Raw genomic sequence first — 21,780 nt, 5'->3', positions numbered from 1 at the left:
TCCCCACACAAGATAGTCTTAAATAGGCATTTCCCATGCTGGAGGGCTCAGACCAAGGCTCCAGGAACGTTTCTATGAGCCTTCCAGACACCCGAAGTCTGATCATCCACCTGCTTGAGGATGCCCTTACGTAAATGATTGTACTTGACCTTAAAAAGTGCAAAGTACCTAATGATATTCTTTGATGACATTTTCTCAGCAGTGACCCAGTCACTATTTTGTAATAATTCAAGGCTTGGCAGAAGCACCTCACCTGCCCCCAGCTCTCTCTTGTCCCAGCCTCTGTGCTGACGTCACCACAGACGGATTCTGCTCGCTCCCAAGTGCGCTTTATTTGGTGACTATGCTCTATAGGAAGAACAGCAGGGCCCCTCAGCAGACTAGTCCTGGGCCCTGATAGTCAGTCGATAGCCAGAGATACTTCTTTTCCATCACAGTTTTGTGGAGGTGTGGCCAGGGCCGTGGCAGTGAGAACAGGGTCAGAACATGGCTGCTGCTGCTGCTGCTTCTATTTCTTCTCCTTCTATTTCTTCTCCTTCTTCTCCTTCTTCTCCTTCTCCTTCTCCTTCTCCTTCTCCTTCTCCTTCTTTTTCTTCTTCTTCTTCATGTTCAGTTAGCCACTCTATAGTGGCTAATTAGTCCTTGATGTAGTGTTCAGTGATTCATTAGTTAAGTATAACACCCAGTGCTCATCACAGCACGTGCCCTCCTCAATACCCATCATCCTGTCTCCCGCTCTCTTCATCCTCCTCCCCTCTGAAACCCGCAGATTATTTCTCAGGGTCCATAGTCTCTCATGGTTCATCTTCCTCTCTGATTTCTCCCCCTTTGGATTTCCCACCTCTCCCCTATGGTCCTCCGTGCTATTGCTTATGTTCCACATATGAATGAAACAATATGATATTTGTCTTTCTCTATTGGACTTTCTTCACTTAGTGTAATCCCCTCTAGTTCCATCTACGTCGATACAAATGGTGGGTATTCATCCTTTTTGATGACTGAGTAATATCCCATTGTATGTATGGACCACATCTTTATCCATTTGTCTGTTGGATGTCTCGGCTCCTTCCACAGTCTGGCTATTGTGGACATTGCTGCTCTGGACACTGGGGGGCACGTGCCCCTTCTTTTCACCATATCTGTATCTTTGGGGTAAATACTGACAAATGCAATTGCTGGATCATAGGGTAGATCTTTTCTTAACTTCTTGAGGAGCCTCCATGCTATTCTCCAGGGTGGTTATATCAGCTTGCATTCCCACCAACAGCGCAAGAGTGTTCCCCTTTCTCCACATCCTCACCAACACTTGTTGTTTCCGTTTATCCAATGGAAAAAAGATAGTGTCTTCAATAAGTTGCTGGGAAAATTGGGTGGCTACATACAGAAGAATGAAACTGACCACTCTTTTACACCATACACAAATATAAACTCAAAGTGGATGAAAGACCTCAGGGTGAGATAGGAATCCATCAGAACCCTACAGAAGAACATAGGCAATTACCTATGAAGAGACATTGGCTATAGTAACTTTTTCAAGACACGTCTCCAAGGGAAGTGAAACAAAAGCGAAAATGAACTTTTTGGGACTTCATCAAGATAAAAAGCTTCTGCACAGCAAATGAAATAGTCAACAAGACTAAAAGGCAGCCCACGGAATGGGAGAAGATATTTGCAAATGACAGTACAGACAAAGGGCCGATATCCAAGATCTATAAAGAACTTCTCAAACTCAACACTCAAAAAACAAATAATGCAGTCAAAAAATGGGCAGAAGACATGAAAAGACACCTCAAAAAAGACATGCAAATGGCTAACACACACATGAAAAATATGTTCAACATCACATCATAGCCATCAGAGAAGTACAAATCAAAACCACAATGAGATACCACCTCACTCCAGTTAGAATGGCAAAAATCAACAAAGCAGAACATGGCTTCTAACTCCAGCTTGGCCCTTGGCAGACTCAGGCTCCAGCTGCAGGGAAACTCCTCCGTCTCTGAACCTCATCTCATAGCATAAGCCGAGCCCTCGTTTCCTTGGAGGCTCTAAATCTGGATTCTATGAGATGATGGCATGAACACCACCAAACAACACTGAAACTCTGTGGTGCAGTTGGCTTTTGTCTTTCCAAGCGGGAGAATGGGGTCAAGGTGCTGTCTACAGGCTCCGTCTCTTTCAGAGCAGGCAGGGCTCCCAGGACCCCATGCACAGGGCTCACCCAGCTGCCTGTCACTCATGCAGATTCCCTGCCCCCTGCCCAGCCTGGCCAAGCCAGCACTGCTGGTATGGGCCCTGTGCCCTGCACATAATTGACCCCTGGGGGATTCTGATGCTCGGTAAAATGTGAGACTGCTGCCCACAGGATAGAGCTCTTTCTCTCTCTGGCTCGGCTCACCAGCCTTGCAGAATCGGGCCTCTACCCAGCACACCACCCTGGGTACACTTCTTCCAACAACATGCACACCGCACCCACCCCCACACCCCCATCCCCAGCTGGAACCTGGAACCTGGCCATATCCAGCTGCCTGAACTCTGGAGAACACACCTGAATGATTCATAGAGCTGTGATTTTGCTGATGTTGTTTCCTTCTCCACGCCAGCCCACCTCTCCTGGAAACATAAGATCAGCTGCTTATGCTTCATGTTTAATTTGAGCTGTTCCTGAAGCCTCTCTGGAAATAGTGGCCCTCAGAATACATGGACTCCCCCCTCTTTTATAACCTTGTGTCACATCCAGCCTCCTTCACCTCACCTGTCATCCTTATGGTGCCTTGGTGTGTCCACCTCCCTGTTCCTGGCCTACATTCCATGAAGGCAATACCAGTAGTATTATCTATCATTATAGCCCTAGGGCCTACACAATGGCACCCAGCTTTTTAAGTGTCTGCTGGATGAATGAATGGATAAGTTGTTGTCTACAGAGCTCCTAAGAAGAAGGAGCACAGGATACAGTCAGCTGAGTTCTGGGAGCTGGCCTTGGTCAGCTTTGATGAGGAGAAGCAAGAGCCGTACTGGAGAGTGGTGGAGAATCCTGTGGCGCACCTTGAATACACTGATATCAGAGAACAGCTTGAGAAGTTTGCAAAAAAAAAAAAGGAATGTTTGTAGCTGAAGTGGGAAGGGGACATTGACCATATGGGCTTTTGTCTTACATTGAATGGAGATTGCCTTGATGATTTAAATGGTGCAAATTTCAGGAAGCTGATTATCTTGCTTTTATTGCATACTTCTTTGTCATCCCGGACTCTCACTAGCTAGCACAGTCCTCAGTACATGGTTGCAGAGGGAATGAAATTGAGAATGGTGCAGAGTTGACTTCTAACAGGGAAGGGACAGAACAGCAGGTGCAAAAATAAACTGGAGGTAGAAACAGCAGGGCCTTTGAAATCTAACAAATCTGGTTTCCAATCCCAGTTCTGCTATTTGCTGTGGATCTTGGGCCAGTCACCTAACTTCTCTGAGCTTCAGATTCCTCCTGTATAAATGGAGGTAGAAACTTCAACCTAAATTGCTGTTGAGATGATAGGAGACAAGTTTATGAAGTCCTGGGCAAAGTGGGTACTTGTAAGCAGTAACTGTTGCTTTTTGAAGTTCCTGTGGATGCCCATTGAAACAAGGAACAGAAGCTCCCCAAAGAGCTCTGAGTCTCAGAAAGGGTAAGACTCTTCTGGCCTAGGTGCCCTGGAACAAAGCTATAGTGGTGTGGAGAGAAACGTTCCAAGAAAGCTGGCTTTGGTTGGAGCTGGGAACCCAAGGAGTAAGCGGTTACCCAAGCTGGCTGGGCTGATAAAGGGTAAGGATCATTTGCTGGGTACCCATCACTCTTTCCTGGTGGGATGAGCAGTGAAAGAGGAGTCTTCCTAGAAGAGTCTGGGCCACACAGCTTACTGAAGGGCTAGAGTCAACAAGAGGAGGGAGGACATTGGTGAGGCCTCCAGCCTCTCCCTCATCCCTCAGAAATAACAGCAGAAAAATGAGTCTAATCAAAAGAGTTTCCAGAAGTCCAAGGAGCAGTAGCATTAGAATTCGATAAGATTTTGGAATCTTTGTAACAACCTAATTGTGTTACTTTGTTATCCAATGTCTGTTTCTACTCATTGGCTAGAGGAAAGTAACACATAGTAGGAATATTAGTCAGGACAGGCTAGGCCGTGCTGCAAAAACAAACATAATTCTCTGTGATGTAATACAATAAAGTGTGAAATTCAAGGAATTTTGTGTAAAGGTCAATGTGTTCAGGAGGCCCTCCTGTACCTTGTAGCTATGTCACTTGGTGCATACTCCCTCTGCAAGAGAGAAAGACAAATGTGATGTCATTCACAGGCTATTGGTCAGAACTGGTCACATAGCCCCAGCCTAACTGCAAGGGAGGCTGAGAAATGTAGGGAAGCACACAGAATACCAGGTGAGTACTATCTCTACCAAGGGCTCCAAATGTCCCTTTGATGTCTTCTCCCATTCCCCCTTCTCCCCAGCTCATTTAACCCCTCCTCCAAAATCTCTTCCAGTTGCTGCATGCAGTTTCAAACTTAGGATTTCCAAATGTTCAACCATCTTTACCATCAGGTTTACATGGTTCCTCTTGGTCTAGAAATCTCTGAACAGAAAACACAAGTCACTTGCTTGAACACACTCTCCATATATACTGGTAGAACTGGAAAAATAGAACCTCAATACATTGCCTCAATGACATTACTCCCTGGGAGATGCTCCTCGTTAATTGTTCTCTGTTAGTCCTGGTTCCATCCTCTGGGTGTTTTTATTATTATTATTATTATTTTTATTTTGTTTTTGTTTAATGAGGCTTCTTGGTAGCATGGAAGTTGGTCACTGAGAATAATCCCTCTCTGGGGGACTGCTTGGTTCTCTGTCCCACTGGGTGTTCTAGAAGATTGGCACAAGGATTGTCTTAAGATTTGAACTGTGAAAGGCTTGCTCTGTCTGGCTGTGTGGTTCCTTTGGTAATATGACCCTCACAAACAGCACATTTCTGATAGATTAGCTTCCAGCTGGGTCCATGCATCAGTAACTGCACCTAAACTTAGTTCTGAAACTAGTTCCCAGTCTGATTCTTTCTTTGCTCCCTTGCCCCATGTCCCTCTCTATTTAATGGAGGTCCCATTAAGGTTATCTGGAGCTGTAGGTTGGCAACCCACACCCTTACTCTGATCTTGGCTGTTAATTTGATCTTTACTGGGAAGTTTGGCTGGACTTTGTACCTTAAAGCCTCTTTTGATTCCATTTCTTCCTGTTTTGGATCTAAAGAGAGTCGGCTTTTTTTTTTTTCCCCCATCCATACAAAGCCCCAAATTTCAGGACTCTCTATTTTCCCATTTTTCGTCTGAGTCCATCTCTTCTTATAATATCTTATCAAATCCAGCCAACAGCAGTGAGCACACATCACTAATGATATTTTTCCAACCCCTGCCCTAGAACTGCCAATTCAGTGAGCCCGTGGTCTGCCTCCCCAATAACTGCAGGCAAGAGTTTCACCATATGCTGTGCTATTTTATAATAAGCTGAATTGACATATTTCCATCCTGACTTAATTTTCCTCAATTCCCATCCCCCGACCACTAAGGAAGCATCACATATATCAGGTTTGTGGCTCTGGCAGAATTCCACTTCCAGTCCCAATTTCTGTTATGATAATTAGCGCAGGCAAATTGGTTTGCTACAGCAAACCAACCCTGAAGGTCCTTGGCTTACGTGACTATTGGAGGGGCTTGGGCAGCGAAGACCAGAGTCTTAAGCTGAGTTTTCTGGAAACAGGCTCTGAGGATTTGTGTGTGGAAATTTATTGGAGAGTGTTCTTGGAAGATACACCTGTGAGGAAACAAGGAAGGGAGGACTGGGTAGAGGGAGAAGTTGACTTACAATGTGTTGCCTGGAGATCTCAGCCAGTCTGGTGGGGAGCTCTGGATTTGGGATGGCCCTTCATTGTTTTCCCCAACGGGAGCCAGAGAGATAGGCCTTTGTATCCAGGCATCAAGTCAGTTGCTGGTAGTGGCCATACCCTTGGAGAGGATATAGCATTGAGTGTGGATTTACCTCTCTCAGATAGCAATTCCCAGTGAGACACCTAATTGTGAGCTCTCTGTCAGCAGTTGGGAATGTGTATATCATCGCTGAAGACAGGGCTTGGGAGGGGACTCTGTGGTGCCCATCAGAGGTAAAACAAAGGTCTAGGTGTTCCAGGGAAGGAACCATCATGGATCCCACTACCCACAGCACTAGAGCATCCTGACTCCAGTGGACACTGAGGAGAAGGGTATTTGGTACCAATAAACCCAGCCACCTATCTCCAATGTCCCTCAAGTAATAATGGCTTCTTCCCATTTCCCTTCCATTGTCAGTGGAGTCTCTCATTTGTAAAAAACTAAATAGGAACCATATTGGAAGGGGATTCTGGGAAATTACGCCCTGTGCATTTTCCCCGCAATGAAGGTAGAAGGAGGTGGGGATGCTGCCAAGCTGGACAAGACCCCTGATTGTGTAGAGATGTTCCATAGATGGTCAAAGACATGAACGGTCCAAAAACTGGGAAAAGCTTTATGCCCAAAGATATCAATTCTGGAATCATTTACAAAAGGAGAAATCCGGACCAACCCAAACATGCAGTAATGGAATATTTGAGTGAGTGTGGGCATGAAATCATGCAGTCAGGCTGCAGGCTCTTTGGAAGCCAAGACAGACCCAGCAGGGTGCCCAGCTCTGACACACAGTCAGTGCGTGATGGGCGATCTCATGGCCCACTTGCTGGGCCCTTGTGGGTATCAAAAGTAACTAGCAGCCATTAAATACAACTGATGATATTGAGTGGGCATGGTATTGAACGGGAAAGCAGGATTCAATATCTTAAGATCACAGTGATTAAGATAATTGAAGTTTATATGCAGGGAAAGCAGGCAGGCAGTGAAATGGGAAGGAGAGCCACTCCAAAGGCTCTGGGCAGTGTCTTTGGAGGCTGAGGGGCTGGAGGAATCATAGAAAGAGTGGGGGGTGGCCTTCCAGAGGGAGGGGGCTGAGGGAGGTTCAGAGGAACAAAGCAGTGAGCCCCAACACAAATGGTCAGCCTGAGGGATACCTTAGCTCATGGCCAATCAAGCCAGCTTAGCACAGGAAAGGAGCACACTGTGCGTGGATGGGTGTCCTTGCCTTCTTCATGGGTCCCAGCTGGTTATAAAGGCTTCTCTGGGCCCAGATTTTCCCCCACAGACCTTATGGTGAGTCAGAGGCAGAAATGGACTATCTTTTGGTTCTTAGGATACATATCGTCTATGTCTCTTGGATGAATAGGGCTCAGGTGGGTGAAACTACTCACTATAACATGAGAGGGGCAGGATAAGTCGGATGTGATGACATCAGGTCTATGTCCTTGTCACTGCACATCTTTGTCTCTCTCCCAACTGAGTATTGTCAGGACAGCAGCTGTGGGCATGCCCTGCCTTCATCATGCCATCCCCATGGCATCAGTATCCTCCTCCCACCTCTTCATTCTCATCCCATCAATATCATCATATCATGGTCATCCCATCGTCATCATAATCACCACCATCAGCATCATCCCACCACCACCACCACTACCACCATCTTCATGACCTTCATCATCCCATCATCATCATCATCATCCTGGTCTCTCCATCTTCATCATTCCTTCATCGTCATCATCTCACCACTACCACCAGCATCAGCATCCCACCCTCCCCATCATCCAGTCCTCTTCGTCATCATGACCCCGTCATCATATAATCACCCCCACCATCATCATCCCACCATCCCATTCACCACCACCATCCCATCACGTCCATCATACCATCCAGTCTGTCAAAGGCATTAAGAGTAAAAATCTGAAGTTTCTCAGCGAAGGAAATTCTGCCATCAGACTGCAGCACCAACTCCTGCCTGAGTCTCTAACCTGCTGGCCTGCCCTACAGATTTCAGCATCCACACCATTCCTTAAAATAAATCTCTTTATATATCTATATAGATGGATGATAAAGATATATATAAGGAAATAGATATATGGATATGTGTATGGATATATATAGATAGATAAGGATTTATAGATATATAAAGATATATAGGGATATATGATATCTATACGTAGATATAAAAGATATATATGAGGGTATATATATAAAATATATAAACATACATTCATATAGAGAGAAGTAAATTTTATATATATGTCATCTTATTGGTTTTGTTTCTTCAGTGAACCCTGACTAGTCTAATGCCTTCATGTGACACATGAGAGACTAATCAGAGAAGGGAAGTGATATACCCAAGGTCACACTGTGAGGTGGTAGCTGGATTCTGCACATCTTGGCCCACAGAGGCTCTTTCTCGCCCTCAGAGGACCGTTCGGGAGCTCTGCAGTGGTGAGAAAGCCGAGCCTCCCGTTGCTCTGTCTCATCTCCTTTCAGATAAACCCTTTCATTATGTGCAGAAGCCATGGGGTTTGGGTTAAAGTGGATTGGTTTTCATGTCTCAGAACCTTAGCACGAGAGGGCAGGTGGGTAGTGCGGAGTGAGGGACATTTTCCCGGATTCTCATTTCCTTGAGATTTTGCATAATTTTGGTCATTAACTTTGGGGAGTGTTGTCAGACCGTTCAGTCCCCTGGGGGGTAGTAATGATGTCTGTGGTGTGTGAAATGCTGTTCCAGGTAGAAAATTCCAGGCAAAGAGGGCGTTCAGCATTGTGAGTTGACCCAGTTTTTCAAAGAACCCGAGAGGTTTGCTGTGCTTAAAATCCCGCAGTTCCATTGTCCCTTGTCAAAGAAATTTCACCTCATTGTCACTTCTGCCATCCTTGCTCCAGACGGCACATCATGTCCCTGGAAGTCTCACAGCTCTGCTCCCACCCCGCACAAGAGCAAAGAGCCGGGGGCCGTCCTTTGCTGAGGCGGGAGCACTAGACTGGGAGTCAAGGCACCTGATGTCAGACCCTGCTCTATCCTGCCTTGGCTGTGCAATTTTGCTGGAACCCTTACCCTCTCTAGTCCTGCCCAACTCAACCTCTTCTTCCTGAGGATCTCACAGGCCATGGTTTATGTGGAAGGGTGGTTGCCGGGTCACACAGTGGAGAGCTCACACTCTGGGCAGAGAGATTTGGTCCGAGTCCCACATGGCACTTATTAGCCCGTGATCTCTAACTTGTTACTAAGCCTCAATCTTCTCATCTGTAAAATGGGGTTATCACAAGTCATGCCCCGGAAGGCTCTTGTGAGAAATGAGATAATGCCCTGGTGACTCACGAGTTTTTTGACCCATGATCAGTATTCGGATGTCTCTCTCTCCTACTAAATCATTGGCTCTATAGAGCAGGGGCTAGCTATTTACATTTTTACCTTTGATCCCTAGCCCAGCACATATGGAATCTTCAAAATGTGTGGGATGAGTGCTGAGATAAAATGAAAATACCCATTTGTGGATTAGTAAATGAATGAAAATAGGCATTCGTGAACAAATGGAGCTGGATAGGAATATTCTTAGCAACCCCTGTTTTCCAAAGGCAAGTTCAGCAGTGCCACTCTGTTGAAATGGAATTGTTTTCAGGAATCTAGCACATCAGAAGGAAGAGTCAGGTCCTGAATGAGGGGAGGCGGGGCTTCCTGGATGCTCCCAGCTCAGCCTCCCCCTCTACTCTCACTCTCCCAGGAGCAACAGCGAGCACCACCTCTGGGTTTCTCCCTGAGGACCCCAGAAAGAGGATGCTTATAAAACCCAGCTTTAGCCCAGCCTCTCCCACCCACGCACCCAGTGACCCATCCATCCATCCTTAGGAAATACTCCTCAAGTAGCAGAACCCCTCTTCATGAAAGTGTTCTCTGTGCTGTTATTTATGGTGGCAGAAATCTGCAAACAACTAAAAAGAAACAGCAGTAGGGATATTTACACCACAAAGTAAATTAGGAAATTCCACTCCGTGGGATAAGCCCCAGCTGTAACAACCATAACTCTGAAAATAATCTGCAACACAGGAGAAGACAAAGTGAAAAGTGATTGGGGCTTTGTAAAAATATGTCTCCATCTGAATAAAGGATGCAGGGGAACGTGGGGGAGTGAAGAGAGAGTTGTGCTGGACTGGAGGGGTTCTGGCTGAATGTTTTCCCTTCTCTCTCATTTCCTTTATTGCCAGCATAAAGCTGTGTGTGCAGTATATACAAATCAGAAGTGAAAGAAAAAAAGACTTTTTTTTTTTTAACTACAGAAGCATTCACTAGGAAGTTCTGATCGTTTCCTCCTATGTTAAAGCTGTTTCATGAGTCCAGCATACACTCAAATGGGGAAAGGTATTAAAATGTGCATTGTATTTGTGTGTGCATGTGGTGTATACATTGTATGTATGTGTGTGCATATTTGCACACATGTACATTTCATGTATGTGTATGCAAGTCTGTGTGTACTTATGTGCACTGTATATGTGCTTCCATGTGTCCACGTAAAGCCACGTGTATGTAGCAGGCTGTGTGCACATTGTGCATGCACACATGTGTGTGTGTGTACATGTGTGTAGGCCTGTGTGCAAGTGTCTATGTGTGCATTGTGTGTGCGCATGACTGTCTAATGTCTCTCAGAGGCCAGCCCAGGTGATTTCCAGTCCTGCCTCAGCAGAGAGACCACGGGCCTCTCTCTGCCTCCCCTCCCCTGTCTCATCCCATGGACTGGGGAAGCTTCACCAGACTGGTGTTTCCAGTTCCGAGTGTCATACACAGATGGTCCCTAGCCTATTCTTAGTTCGAGCAGATTCTAGGGGAAGAAAATAAATTCCTCCCTGCTCAGGAACAGCAAGTTCCTTCCAAGTCGTGTCACCACGGGGAGAAGCAAATGCTATAAAGCCTCATAAAATAACCAGACACTCCTGGACAGAATGGATTGTTGTGGGTTTTTTTTCTTAAGAAAAAAAAATTTCAAGAATATCTGTGTTCAGCACGGTGTAGTACAAAGACTATGACCCTTGGAATAAAGGAGTCCTCATCTTTGTCACTTCTGGCTGTTGGACTTTGAGCAAAGTGTTTAATGCCCTCAAGTGTCTCTTCTATAACTGCTTTCTCATCTGTGTTTGGGGTGACGGACTTAATGTTTGTGTTCCAGACCCCAAATTCATACATTGAAACTATACTCCAATTCTGATGGCATGTGAAGGTGGAGCCTTTGGGGGGTAATCAGTCTTAGATAAGGTCATGAGGGTAGAGCCCCTGCAGTGACTGGTGCCCTTGTAAGAAGAGTAAGAGACACCGGAGTTCCCTCTCTCTGCCATGTGAGGACACGGTGAGAAGACAACCATCTGTAAGCCATGGAGAGAGCTCTCTCCAGGAGTTCATCAGCTGGCACCTTGGTCTTGGACTTCCCAGCCCAAGAATGTGTGAACCAAACATCCATTACTTAAGGCACTCAGTCTGTAGTGTTATAACAGTGGGAGCTAAGACAATTGAGGATAACTATATCTAATTCTAAGGTTGATGGGAGGATAAAATGACATAATATATAAAAGCATTGATGTCTGCCTTTAGGCAGATGGTAGAAGCTCAGTTAATATCCATCCCAAGTTGCTTCATATCTTGATATGTTTCAAAATACCTTTCCTTTCTTCTCACCTCCCTGTGCCATCCTCCTTTCTTCTAATATTTAATAAATGATGATAAGGAGGGAGAATTTGGAAATACATGAACTGAAGAGGTCCCTGTCTCTCCCTCCTCCATTCTGTTGGCCACATCTGTGGGGCTCAGGGACAGCTGTGCTGTGGTGGAGCCCTGGGTTTTGTGGCAATTATAAGTGTTTCTCCTGTGGGATGGAGCAAGGACCCAGAGACCAGCTTCTGGGAGTTCCAGGGTGAGGGCCGAGCATTTTGAGAGGCTTAGTGGGAAGAACTTGGCCTTCAGAGATATCAAGACATTGGGGGGATAAAGGAGAGGCAGGCATGAGTGGACCTAGTCCCATTGGCCATTAAGTGCTGATGAATTCATGAAACAACGGACTATTTCCCCACCGCCCTTGATGCCAAGGCAGGACAGGGTTATTTGTGGGCAGGGTGGCTCCTCCAGCTGAGATTCTTAGCAGGGCTCTGAGTGTTGGTCTGCCACCAGCTCTACTTTCTTACCTGCAATACTTCTATTCCTTTGAGCATGTTAATAGTCAAATTAAACCAGAGTCCTAAAGAAGGGACAATAACCAATCTTGAAGGCTTTGGGGCCAGAAAGAGGGAGGTAAGTCAGGATACAGAAAGCAAATGTCTCTAACAGAGACATTTTGAATTTTAAGATAAAAGAATAACATAAAATTATTCAGGAACTAGGATGATTCTGGTACTGAGATGCATTGTTTCTGAGCTAAAAGAAGTGAGCAGGAGATGGTCATGGTAGAGACCCAAGCTAATGGTCTCGAGGGACAAGTGTATGAAATAACTGAAATCTCAGAACAAAATCAGAGAGACTAAGGATCATGAAAGAAAAGACAAGAGACTAAAAGTAGACACAGGGAAGTTAACATGTGAGCAACATGACTTCCAGAAGAAGAGGGAGTTGGAGGAAAGACGATTAACAAACAAATAGAAGACAATTTTTATGAGCCAAAGAAAAAAACAGTTTGTGAATTGAAAGGGTTCACCAAGTTTCAGGCTAGATGAGTAAGAAAAGACACAGAATTAGGCCTATCTTGCAGGAATCCCCAAACTCTAAACATAAAAAGAAGCTCTTACAAACTTCCCAGCAGAAATAACAAATTACCTATAAAAGAGAAAGAATCTGACTGACATTGGACTTTTCCTCTACATTGACTAAAAAACTGGAGATGGTGACAATCCACAGACAGCTGGGTGAAAATAATGAAGATACTGATTCCTAGATTCCACCAAAGGTATTCTTTAGCAAGTGTATCCTGCCAACAGTGTGCATTAAATGAAGAAGCTTGAAGAGGGAATTCAAGATGGGGGAGATAAGGAGCCAGGAAGCAATGGTGAGCAGTGCTGTGTAATAAAATGTATTATATAAAAATACGTGTATGCAGTGAAATATACATGAATGAGGTTAGGCTGTCTAGGGTCATGTAATATGTTTGTTCAATAAAGACTTTTAAAGTAAAAAGGAACAGACTATGCCACATGGTTCAAAATCGAAAGTATGTGTGTATTTATTTATTTATTTATTTTTGAGAGAGAGAGAGAGAGAGAGAGAGAGAGAGAACCAGTGTGTGCATGCAGGGGGAGAGGCAGAGGGAGATGGAGGGAAGTAGACTCCCCACTGAGCACAGAGCCTGACTTGGGACTTGATCTCATGACCCTGTGATGGTGACCTGAGCTAAATGTTGACCAGACACCCGCAAAGTGAAAGTATATTAAACCATCTCAATGAAAACTCAGAGTTCACAGTAGTGGGGCTGGGGGGAAAAGTAAAAACATCCACACAGCCTTATCCACCGTGGAAGGAAAAGGAGCAAAAAGGAAGAGGAAAGCCTCTCCAGCAGTCATCTTCCCAGACAAGGAAGAAATTTGGGCAATATAGAGTGTCTCAGTGAGGATGCAATACCTCTTTGGTGGGAAAAATCATAGTTAACATCTCTACTCCAAATATTTCTAACAAAATATATCCCCGATGAAGACAGCAGACTGAAGATAAGTAGAACTGATGGAGTGGAAAATGCTAAGAGAGTTTCCAAATTAACAAAGGGAGAAGAGGAAATGAATAATAGCTTCTTGGTCACGTGACCCCAAACCAAGACGGAGAAAAGACACAGAGTGAAACAAGTAATAAACGTGAAACAAATGATAAGGAATAGAATAAAGTCAATGAGTATTTACACTAAATATGAATGACTACATTTTCCCCCTCAAAGACAGAGACTTTCATATTAGATTAAAAAAAATTACATAAAACCTGGAGATTCACAGACCTGTACCCCTGGGGATAAAAATACATTATATGTTTATTAAAAAATAAATTAAAAATTAAAAAAAAATTACACAGTCACAAATGTTTAAAATGAAGAGGTTGGCAGAGATACATTGGTCACAAGGTAAAAATACAAGAATCAGTAGTCTTGAGGGGAGGGGTGTGGGAGGAATGGGGTGGCTGGGTGATGGACACTGGGAGGGTATGTGCTATAGTGAGTGCTACAAATTGTGTAAAAATGATGATTCACTTCACGAACCTGTATCCCTGAAGCAAATAATACATTATAAGTTAATAAAAGAAATACAAAATAAAAGAAGAAAAAAGAAAAAAAAGAAAGAAAGAGAAAAAAGAATCATTAGGTTTTGTCTCTTTCAAAAGTAAACAGAAATAGAAATGGAAATAGGGAGAAATATTTTGTTTGTGTAATGACAAAAACTCTAGAATATTTAAATATAACTATAATAAGAAAAGACAGAGTCTGTGTGAAGATCATTAGAAAAATCTCATAGAGGAATATAAAAGCAAGAGCTGATCAAAAGAAGGAACATAGTGGGTTAGAGAAAGAGATGCCTTATGAAAGTGTCAGTTCACCTAAAAGAAGTACGTAAATAAAATAAAATTTTAATCAGAAATTCAAAGTCTTTTGTGTGTGTGGGGGTAGATTATTGAAAAATATCATATGTAAAGTTATAAGGAAAAATAAATACCTGGTGGTTTTCCCTCCATATATGCCAGGTGGGTTTGGGTCTGGAAGGAGGCCATCCACCAGATACCCAAAATGTATAGAAGAAGAATGAATGAATATCCTTATATAGTATCAGAATATCTTGCAAAGCCATTGCAGTCAAGTCAGACTGGTACTGGGTTAGGACCAGAGAAATAGATCAGGTGGACTGAATCATGCAGGACCCACTTAGCCTGAGAAAATATGGGGGCTTTGCTAGGGCGGGAAAGTTGATTGTTGAAGAAATGATGTTGTATAACTGTCTATCCATGTGGAAGGAAATAGGAGTGAGTTTTAGATCATACCAAAAGAGGTAGATGGATTACTGACTGTTAAAAAAAGACAAATTTAAAATTTTGCAAGATATGCTGTGTTTATTATCTGAGGATGGGAGAAACTTCCTGAACCTGGACTCCCTAAAAGAAAAGGTAGACATATTTGTGTCTATACAACTTTAAAACATATGTGGCAAAAAGCTCTCGTGAACAAAGTAACCAAACACATGGTAGATTTGGAAACAAAATTTGTGGCAGAGATGACAGTCAACATTTATACAATTTAAACATGTGGTTTAAAATTTGATAAGATAAACAACACAGTAGAAACAGGGCTGCTTAGGGATGACTGGGTGGCTCAGTTAGTTAAGGGTCTGCCTTTGGCTCAGGTCATGATCCCAGGATCCTGGGATCAAGTCCGGCATCAGGTTCCCTGCTCAGTGGGAAGTCTGCATCTCCCTCTGCCTGCCACTCCTCCTGCTTGTGTGCTTCTTCTCTCTGACAAATTAAATCTTAAAAAAAGAGAGAGAGAGAGAGAGAGAGAGAGAGAGAGAGAGAGAGAAAGGAACAGGGCTGCTTATATGAGGAAGCAGTGTATAGAGCAGCAAATCCAAATGGCCAAAGATTATATGGAAATTCACTAGCAGTCAAAAATATGCAAATCACAGTTACGATGACGTATCACTCTATTCCCCAAAGCCCAGCAAAATTTAAGAGTGATAACAGTTGCAGGAAAGCATGTGGGAAAAAAGGCTCTCTCCTCCATCACGGGTAGGAGTGTGAGTTGTTAACAACCTTCCAGGAAAGCCATCTGCCAACATCTGTGAAAATTAAAAGTTAATACAAACCTTCCCTTAGCAATCCTGTTCCTGAGAATATAGCCCACAGAAATGAAGCCACTACATGGTAGCTCATGTGGACCAAGGTGTCTGTTGCTGCATCAGTCTGGGGGGTGAAACCAACTGGAATTAAATAGGTGCCTTTTCTCCTGTAATTGGTCAGCTGCACGGTCCTAATACTCATAAAATCAGGTAACACTCTGTGTGACATTTGGGCCAGCTGTGACCATTTTCTTTTTCTGGGGCATTTGCCCTTTGCATGGGGTGGCAGAGACAGAGGGAGAGCATCTCTGGGACCAGGGCTCTCCCCCAGGAAAGCTGCATGGAGGTGGGTGTTGGCTCGGGGTCTCTGGGCTGGCAGGGTCTTATAAGCAGAGCTGAGGGTGGGACTCTGTCTGCTGGCATGAGTCCCGACATCCTTGTGATAAGAGCCACACTCCTGGAAAAAAGGGAGGAAGAAAGAAGGGCTGGACGCAGGGTGACCACATGCCCTGGTGTTTTGTTCTCCACTTTCCAAGCCAGTCCTAATGGGCGTACCACGACGGCCCACAGCCATTCCTTATGTATGGTTGTAGCGTGTGTGTCAGCATGTGTGTTTTCCTGAGGACACGGTTACTGCTTTCATTGGAGTCTCAGAAGAGTGTGTACCCCCAGAATGTTAGGCATCACTATGTTAAGGTAACATTTTTTCCTTTGGAAAAATTAATCCACGGTTGTGGGTTAATGACCTGCCCTGTGTTGGGATGCTCTGCCCCAACATTAGAGGCTTTCTGTTTTAACGGAGGACATTGGGGCCACCCCATGCACGGTCCAGTCCTCCTGGTATGGGAGCAACCTGCCTGCTAACATGGGAGTGCCCACTCAAAGAAGCAGCTGGAAGCCATCTTAGCCCCCTCCTGGGGGTTTGCAGACCAGTTTTCTTGTCTTTTTTTTTTTTCATTGTATTTAAATTCAATGAATTAATATATAATGTATTATTAGTTTCAGAGGTAGAGGTCCGGGATTCGTCGGTTGCATAGAACACCCAGTGCTCCTCATATTACGTGCCCTCCTTGTTGTCTATCACCCAAGAGAGTTTCTGAATTAACAAAGGGTGAAGAGAAAATGAATAATAGCTTCTTGGTCACGTGACCCCAAGCCAAGAAGATGGAGAAATGACACAGAGTGAAACAAGTAATAAACGTGAAACAAATGATAAGGAATAGAATAAAGTCAATCAGTGTTTACACTAAATGTGAATGACTACATTTCCTCCCTGCCTCCCCTCCAGCAATCCTTGGTTTGTTCGCTATGATTAAGAGTCTCTCATAGTTTGTCTCCCTCTCTGGTTTTGTCTTGTTTATTTTTCCCTTCCTTCCTCTATGAGCCTCCATTTTGTTTCTTATGCTCCACAAATGAGTGAAATCATATGATAATTGTCTTTCTCTCATTGACTTATTTCATTTAGCACAATACCCTCTAGCTCCATCCAGGATGTTGCAAGTGGTAAGATTTCACCCTTTCTGATGGCTGCATAGTAGTCCATTGTATATATGGACCACATCTCTTTTATCCATTCATCAGCCAATGGACATCTGGGCTCTTTCCACAGTTTGGCTATTATGGGCATTGCTGCTATGAACACTGGGGTACAGGTGACCCTTTGGATCACTATGTTTTTATCTTTGGGGTAAATACCCAGTAGTGCAATTGCTGGGTCATAGAGTTGCTCTATTTCTGAGGAACCTCCATGCTGTTTTCCCAAGTAGCTGCACCAACTTGCATTCCCACCAACAGTGTAGGAGGGTTCCCCTTTCTCCGCATCCTTACCAACACCTGTCGTTTCCAGACTTGTTCATTTTAGCCATTCTGACTGGTGTGAGGTGGTATCTCATTGTGCTTTTGATATGTATTTCCCTGATGCCGAGTGATGTTCAGTATGCAGACTGTTTTTCAAACTTCAGGTGTACAGGTTTCCCTGAGGGCACATCCACATACAGGTCCTACTTGCTGAAAGTCTGGGATAGGAAATCAGGGCCAAGGCAAGAGGATTTGTCTTGTTAGCCAACACACAGAAGGTTCTGATGAAGAAGGTCTGCAGACCAGGTTTTGAGAGACAGTGTCCTCAAGTCTAGGTGGACATCCAAAGAGCTTCTCGCTCTGGACTGTCTTGTAGCATGAGGCTAGACTCAGAGTTCTCCTGCTGCCCTTGCTATAAATATCAATGGCGTGCACTCTCACATTCACCGCTGCGCTGCTCCCAACAGCCAATATTTCTGGTCCACCAACAGAGGGATGGCCAGGTAAAATGTGTATATTTTATATATATTCGAACACATGCTCCATCAGGGTGAACTTTGAGGACATCTGCTGAATGGAAGGGACTAGACACAAAAGGACAGCTATCATATGTGTCCACTGATAAGAGATACCAGGAGCAGCCCAACTCCTAGAGATGGAAAGTAGGTTGGGGTTTCAGGACCTGGGGATGGGGAGTGGGGAGCTGAATGGGGACAGAACTGCATTTGGCCAAGATAAGAACATATAAACAATGATGGTACAACAGTGTGTACGTACATAGCACTTTTGAGTTGTACGCTTCGCTATAGTTAGGATGGCAAATTTCACATTATGTGGATTCTTTTTTTTTAAAAAAAACCAGAGTTTAAAACAATAAAACAAGAATGCTATTTACTGAGCATTGTCTCTGTGCTTGACACTGACTGCCATGTCTGTAACTGCTCTGCTCTTTATAGAAAACCAGACTGGGGCCATTAATTCCATCAGTTCACAGTTCTCAGAAATTATTCATCCATTCCGCACACATGGGAGAAATGTCTTCACTCTCCTGGATGTAGCCTCAAGTAGGAGTGAATAAGGGGACCTCGGGGTCGCCGCCCTCACGGCTTAGGCTGTACGCAGGAATAGGAGTCAGGGGACAGAATGAGGTCAAGATTGGTCTGTGCCCTGGGTGATAGTCTGATGGCATGGCGGCCACTCCGTCTTTTGAGGGAGGGGCCCTCTGTTGAGCTCACTGCCACCCGCATCCCTTCTCTGGGCCTCCGCTTCCACCCACCCTGTGGTGAGGCAGGACCAATGCTGTCCCTGCTGCTGCTGTGTCCCAGGATGGGGAGAGTGTGGGCAGACTTTCATCATGGGGAAGCGGAACAGGGTGTCTGCTGAAAACAACATTCCTCATAGGGTTAGGTGTCCCCTGGGTGCAAGCAGGGGAAGCTCTCTAAAAATTCTTCTTCCAGAAGTCCCATTTTCCCCTCCAGACCTGGGGAGAAATAAAATGTGCAGAATGAGCTGCTTCCCTCTCTCCTAAATACCGAGGAGGTTTGCAATGTTGGTTAAATATCGCAAATGTGGGTAAAAGCCCAGGACTGATGTGATGCAGCACTCCAGGGTCACACAGGGATTTGGGGATGTCTCCTTCGGAGGAGGGTGGCTGGTGGGGAGGGGGGAGCAGCCGGTGGGAAGGGGAGAGCAGGACACCTGGCCTCGGGGAAATGCCATCCTTCCATCCAGGAAGCCTGCCCTTGCCTGGCTTCAACCCCAGCAGCTTGGGAAGTGGCATCTACAGGGGGATTTCTGGTTTGGTTTCATTCCACTTCCTGATCCAATGGCCCCCTCCTTCCATACACACGATGTCACCTGCTGCTTGCCTTTCCAAACGTGTATTTCCCGGTGTGTCTCCAGGAAATCCTATAGCATCGTTGGGGGACTAGATGCGTCTCATTGATAAGATGGATCATAGGTTAGATTTCTCTTTCTTTGCATCTGTCACCCACGTTTGGGTGAGAAATCAAGTTGACAGCTCTGGGGTTGTGCACACGGCATGTCCCTTTCCACCACGCACCCCGCCCCCCATGGGGGTGGTCCAAGCTGCTTTCGGTCCTTTGCTGCTGTGTAAATTACTGTGCAACAAACATCTTTGACTATTGTCTCCTTGAGCGGTGGTAAGAACGTCTCTGCAGCTAGAAGCCCAAGGGGGAGTCGCTGCTCATGAGCAGGAGAGCACCCAGGATGGACACTTCAGGCGCTGCTCTGCAGACTGGCTTCTCCAAGTCCACGCGCATTGGCACCGCAAGGGAGACCCCATCTGCTCTCATCCAGGCTCACACTTGCATGACCTGATCGGGCTCTCACTGTGCCCCTCTGAGGAAGGCAGGTGATTCACGCTTCCTTGAATACTGAACACTAGCTGTCTCACCCAGAGCTGCCTCTTTCTCCCTTTGTGCCTCCGTTTCCCCATCTTGGGAGGTTGTGGAGGTGCACTGAGTGGAAGCCTATAATGCTCACACTACGCTTGGCATAGAGTAAGTGCTCGATTGATGTCGGCTAAGCACAGTCAGTCGAGTGTTTCAGCTTGAATACATCCAGTAATGGGGAGCTCACTACGAAGGTACCATTTACCCAAAGTCAGAGGGCAGCAGGTGGTGGAGTCAGGTTCAAGTCCTGGAGGCCTGCTTTTGAAGGATATGTCCTGCGTTTTGTTCTGATTGAAGAGATGGAAGTCAGCGGGTAGGGTTATAATACATGGCCCCTCCCAACACCCCAAATCTGGCCACAAAGGAGCACAATCCCCTGGAAATTTCAGCCCAGGGGTCACTGATGATGAGCATTGGACCAGAAGGATGGTGTGGATTTGGGGTTTGGTGGAAATGGACACATGTCAAGGGAGAGACAGAGACAGAGAGAAACAGTGAGACAGAAATAGAGACACATGGAGACAGAGAGGCAGACAGAGAGACAGATGGGCAGATAGAGAGAGAGAGAAAGAGAGGGGCTGGGAAGAGGGACAGCCGGAGAGAGACAGACAGACAGACAGATACATAGGGAGAACAAAAAAATGTAAAGAAGGCTCCTAGCTGCTCTCCTGAGACTGGAACCAAGAGACACTTGGTTCCCAAGTATCCCTCTACCCCTACACTAACCCCCCCTTTTATTTAAAGATTCGCTTATTTATTTGAGAGAGAGAGAGAGCATAAGTGGGAGGGTCAGAGGGAGAAGGAGAGAGAATCCCAAGGACTCAGAGCTCAGTGCAGAGCCAGGTGTTCGGCTCAATCTCATCACCCTGAGATCATGACCTTGAGCCAAAATCAAGAGTTGGATGCTTAACTGACTGCACCAACTAGACACCCCTAAACTCCCTTTTTCTTTAGTTCTGCCAGCTCGAGTGAGTTTCAGTCCTTGCAAACAGATGCACCTTGATTGAAACCGATGGGTGGGGGGGACCCAGGATCCCTACTTCTCATTCTTTCCTCTAGCACTTACGAAAGAAAGAACGAACTGTCCAGTTAGCCTCCTGAGTAGATGTTCTATCAGTATGACTGGATTATTCCAGTGAGAAATCAGAGGCGGGCCACACACCCAGCCATCACAGGCTGCAGAGCCAAGCTATCACCACAGCAGAAAGGATGCAGTCCTTTAAGATGATAAAGGTGCTGGTGACAGAGACGAGAAGAGACCTGCCTGTCAATGAAAGAGTTAAGCAGAAGAAATGGAAGAAGCAGGAAGTGATATTGATTACAAAAACATCAGACGATGCTGACATGTTGATAATGATCAGCAGAGGCCTCCGAGAGGCATCACTGGTACTTTTGGCAAGATAACAGAATTTTATATTTTTACATAATGCTGATGCACAAAGCAGGTATGAAATCATATTATCTGGGCCAGTATTAAAATGCACCTTTAAAGCCTTTCTGATAAAACATCTTGCATGTGAAATACATGGTGTGCCCTGATAATGCCCTCCACGGGGTCTGTGCCAACAGGCAGGACGGTCGGTGGAGAAGAGCTGGGGGCTTGGAGCCTGGGAGACCCAGGGTGAGCGCAGGCTCCACGGTTAAGTCTGCCTGAGACCATTGTCATTACCTGCCCTTGGTCCCCCTCAGCCTGGTGGGTGATGGACTCACGGTGCTCAGTTGATGTCCCTTGTCTTCCTCATGCCTTGTTCCTTAATCAGACAGGACTCGAGCAGCCAATGCTGAACTCGCATTTCTGTGCAGCTGTCACATTTCCTGTAGGGAGCTGGCCACGGGGACACAAAGGGGAA

The sequence above is a fragment of the Mustela erminea genome, chromosome 5 (assembly GCF_009829155.1).
Source record: "Mustela erminea isolate mMusErm1 chromosome 5, mMusErm1.Pri, whole genome shotgun sequence".
NCBI classification, from domain to species: Eukaryota; Metazoa; Chordata; class Mammalia; order Carnivora; family Mustelidae; genus Mustela; species Mustela erminea.
Note: the sequence above shows the minus strand (reverse complement) of the source record.